Source organism: Drosophila subpulchrella, unplaced genomic scaffold, assembly GCF_014743375.2.
Source record: "Drosophila subpulchrella strain 33 F10 #4 breed RU33 unplaced genomic scaffold, RU_Dsub_v1.1 Primary Assembly Seq90, whole genome shotgun sequence".
NCBI classification, from domain to species: Eukaryota; Metazoa; Arthropoda; class Insecta; order Diptera; family Drosophilidae; genus Drosophila; species Drosophila subpulchrella.
The window spans coordinates 509,090-514,206 of record NW_023665724.1 but is presented as its reverse complement, the minus strand read 5'-3'; positions in this window follow the sequence as shown (position 1 = coordinate 514,206).

Genomic DNA, 5,117 nt, shown 5'->3' with positions numbered 1-5,117 from the left:
TTTGAGAACAGGGTATTAGCCATACTTGGAAACAGAGCAGAGCCTCTATTAATTTCAGATTTTGAAGACGAGTATATGAATAGGTGCGACCTAGCTTTTTCCCCGCTTATTCATTGCAGCGGCACGCAAAAAGTAATAGTACTAGTAGGGTGGATATGTATGTTCTGGATCAATGGGGGGTTTGTATGTTCTGGATCAATGGGGGGTTTGTATGTTCTGGATCACTTTTTTATCGCTGGTGCGGGGGCGCTTATCGCGAGCGGAAGTTGTTGTTGTGGAAGCTTCTGGGGCCGCGCTCACTCCCCCTCCCCCTTCCCCTCCCGCTTGTCCTGGGGCTTGACTCTCTGGGGGGTTGCGCTCACTTCCCCTCCCACTTCCCCTCCCGCTTGTCCTGGGGCTTAACCCTCTGGGGGGTTGCGCTCACTTCTCCCTTGTCCTCGGACTCTCACTCTCGTTTGCGATAGCGCCCACTCCGCCGTCCCCTCCCACTTCCCCTCCCACTTGACCTCTCACTCTCGTTTAAAAGCTGTGTATGTATATATATTGTTATCGTGAAACATTGTTGTGTGTATATATATATATTGTTGTTATCCCACTTACCACAAGTATTTATTTTATTTAAATATACATAAGTATTTATCTCTCTTTCTTTTCAGATTTGTTCGTCTCGCAAACTGGTATAAATATGAGATGTAGAGTACTGGAGTAATTCAGAAAGCAGAAGTCAAATTCAGAGCAAGAAGTCACTCGCACTATTTGAAGAATCCTTCATCATCAGCATTATCATCAGCAGCAGCAGCAGAAGCATGTCTGACTTTGGAGAACAGTTTAACGAGCTTGGGGCCGTCTCTCTACCCCCAATTAAAAGTGTTAAGGCTCTCCCGTTTAACACACCGATTGTGATACAGAGCGCTGAAGTGAAGCGGACACGCTACGGCGATAAAATTATGCTTACATTTAAAGATTTTGTGGTGTTCTTACCAGAACGGTTTAGTACGCTGTCAGCGAACGCTGTGGAGCACATGGCGACGGGGGGCTACAAGCTAGTCAAACTTAGATCGGATGGGGATAATTATATTTTAAATTTTTGTAACGAATAAGAAAAATAAATAAAATAAACTTTTTTAATTAACATTTAAAACAAAACAAAAACAAAAATGGCTGATGCTTTACATAACAATAACAATCCTGGGCCTAGTAACACAAATCCTGTCGCTAGTGAAATACGATATTGTGATGTCTGTAATCTAAATGTTGCTAAAATTAGTTGGTCGCATCACTTACGCACCAACTTGCATAAACAATTATCTGGTGCGCAAATAAGTGATAACTTGCGGTGTATAAGAAGTGCATTTCGGAATCGTATTGAAACTTATATAATCACAAATCACAATAAAGAGTGCTTGGATATCAAATTATTTCAACAATCAATCAAAGAACAAGTGATCACTCTACTCCAAGAAGCTCAAAAAAACACATCAATATCAAATTTAATTTTGAACAATTCTGTAATTATGTTTTGATTAAAGAGAGTGAAAATCATTGTGAAATAAATCTAAAGTCATTTCAAACAAAAATGCAAGCCTTAAATCCAACAACGAGTCAGACTGAAAGTGTAAATGAAATAATCAATAATTTAAATGACTATATAAAAAGTGAGATGAGCGAGTTTCAAGAACGAGACAGTGGTTGGTCCCTAATTGAAATAGTTCATTTAGAAGTTAATATAAATAAATATCAACTCATAAAGGGCTCGAATTTCATTGATTTGCCCAGAGAAATAGTAAGCAGAAAAGCCTGCATCAACGTGCAAAATAGAGACGAATATTGTTTTAAATGGGCATTAATATCGGCTTCTGTGAAACTTCCAGTTAATAAGAATCGACCCAATCAATATAAACGTAAAGGCATTTACAACATTAGGTCGGATATAATAAATATAAATAATAAATCATTAAATTTTAGTGGGTTAACATTCCCCACACCGGTCGACAGCATAAAAATATTTCAAGAAAATAATCCTGAAATTAGTATAACTGTGTTGGGTGTAGACAGCGATGAAAAGACAATCATCGGCCCATATTATTTAACTAATAATAAAACTAGCAACGTCTTACACACTATATATCTACTACTTCTCGAGAAGGATGACAAATATCACTATGCTTGGATTAAAAATATTTCCAAGTAAGTATTAAATTAGAAAATTAAAAAAAAAAAAATTATATTTATTTCTTTGCTTCTCCATTAGATTACTTCGCAAACAAATAACGAAAAGTACGAGGAAGATTCATCTATGCAATGGCGGTTTTCTACATTTCGATGATAGCGACAAACTGGAACGACATATTATGGAGTGTAATAGAATTATAGCTGAGATGCCATCAAATGAAACAGCGATTTTAAGATTTAAAAATTTAAAAAATCAATTAGATGTTCCTTTTGTGGCATATGCTGATTTTGAGTGTATTTTAGAAGGGATGAATCTGAAAACTTCGGATAACATAAATTTAATTCAAAAGTACATATCGTATGCATATAGTTATTATATAAAGTGTTCATTTGACAATAGTTTGGACATATATCGAATATATTATGGTGAAGATTGTGCAGCACATTTTGTTGAGAGCATATATAATGATTGTTTAGTGTTATATCAAAATCACTTAAGTGTAACGATTCCCTTGTATCCGCTATCGATGGAGCAACAAAAAATAATTGATTTAGAACAAAATTGTAGTATATGCGGTAATTTATTCACTGATCAATCTAAAAAAGTTCTAGACCATTGTCACTTAACAGGCAAATATAGAGGTGTAGCTCATAATAATTGCAATTTAAACTATAAATTAGCAAAAATTTTCCCAATATTTTTCCATAATCTTTTGGCATACGATGCTCATTTATTTGTGAAAGAATTAATTAAAATTCCTGGTGATATTTCTATAATTCCGCTAAACAAAGAGTTTTATATTTCGATCTCGATTTTTGTGTGACTTGTTTCCTCTATGAATGAAGTAGACATGTTGTGTGTCTTGGAAACAAAGAATCCTGTGAAGCCGGATAAAGTGTCCTGTGAAGCTGGATGAAGCTGAGTATCCTGTGAAGCTGAATGAAGCTGAGTATCCTGTGAAGCTGGATTAAGCTGAGTTCCTGTGACGCTAGAAGAAGAAGCGTATCCTGTGAAGCTGGATAAAGCTAACGATCCTGTGACGCTGGATGACGAAGCGTATCCTGTGAAGCTGGATTAAGCTGAGTTCCTGTGACGCTGGAAGAAGAAGCGTATCCTGTGAAGCTGGATTAAGCTGAGTTCCTGTGACGCTGGAAGAAGAAGCGTATCCTGTGAAGCTGGATTAAGCTGAGTGTTCAGGCCCACTGTCCGGCGAGTCTGGACTGGCCCCGCTATCCAGCTGCACCAGCTGCACCGCTCTACCGCTCTCCCGCTCTCCCGCTCTCTCGCGCTCCCGCTCTCCTACGCTGTTCCTAGCTCCCGCCATGAAGTCTCCGCTGCGCTTTGGAGCGCAGAGCGGAGCTTAGACTAAGTCAGTTCGATTTCTGAAGTTCAGTAGAATAAACCGCGGTCGTACCCCCGCCTACTTTTACCCAGTTTAACTTTTTGTGCGAATATTCATTTCCGATTAAAGGGGCAATACGCGTACGAGTGGTTTCTCCCCTACAGCTTCCGCAGCATCAGCAACAAACGCACCAGCAGCAAGCTACAGAAGCTCAGCGAAGCAGCCCGCCGACGCCGACCGTTTTGCCGCCGTCGCCTCCCACGCCATTCCACCAGCGCCACCACGGTACCCCGCTACCCCCCGGCGTACATTTTGCTCCATTCGAGCCGATAAGATAAGTAAAGCTTTTCGTCTTATTAATTGCCGGCCTGCAGTCAGCCACTCGAAAATATAATTCGTTTGACTTTCTGTACGATTTGTCCAAAATCCTAGTCCGATTAAATCCGACAACGGCAATTAATATATTACTTCGCCATTTTTTTCTTCGATTTTCCTTTTGCTACGTGCGGCCATATTGCCAATTTTTTCCGACTCCTTTTTTAATTGCATTTGGCCGCTCATCTATACATACATACACTTGTATAAAATCGAGAAAAAATATTCCAAGCATTGAAAAAATATTGTGCAAATATAAGCCAAGCATACAGTGAGAATTATTTAATTTCTAGTGTTCTGCCAATTCAGGCCCCCAAAACTTTTCAAGATTTTTCTCACTGTATATCCGCAGCCGCTAAAATACTTGCACATATTTTTTCGTTTTTCCAAATACAGTCCACACACAATAAATCGAAAACTTCCACAACAACACATACCCCGCCGGCAATAATTATTTAATAGATTTAAAACCGGCGAAAATTACATACATATAAATATCTACATACATACAAATATCTACATCCATATAAATATCTACATATATACAAATATCTACATACATATAAATATCTACATCCATACAAATATCTACATACACATATCTACAAACAGTCACATATAATTTTTAACTCCACCATCCCGTTTCGACTAATTAAAGTTTTCCGTCGGCCATCCGGTAAAAAAATAATAAAATAAAAAAATTACACCAACCGACGTGAAAATTTTTTGGTCACTGTGTTTTATTTACCATCAAACTTTTTAGTATTTTTTTCGGTATTTGGTATCTACTCCGTAAAAATTTATTTTACTTAAACGCGAAAAATACCAGCACTCCACTGCATGCATAGCATCCTCCGCCCACCAATTTTTTTGGTATATTTTTAGTATTTTTCCCTCGGAATATTAAATCAAATTAAAGCAATTAAATAATCAACCGATCGCATCCTCCGGCCAACAACTTATTGGCATAATTTGGTATTTTTCTTCATTCAGAAGATTAAATAAAGGCGAAATAGTACAATTACTCCACCGGGGACTATATATTAACGCATAGTTGGTATTTTTCCCCCTCAATTTATCCAAACGCAAAAATACCAGCAAGAATATACCAAACTTGATACCAACCAAAATACATATACCAAAAGGGGTAAATATTATAGTATTACTTCTCAACGGGTGATATTCGAACTCCTTTCTCACCGTTCCTAATCCGTATCATTGGGTTTA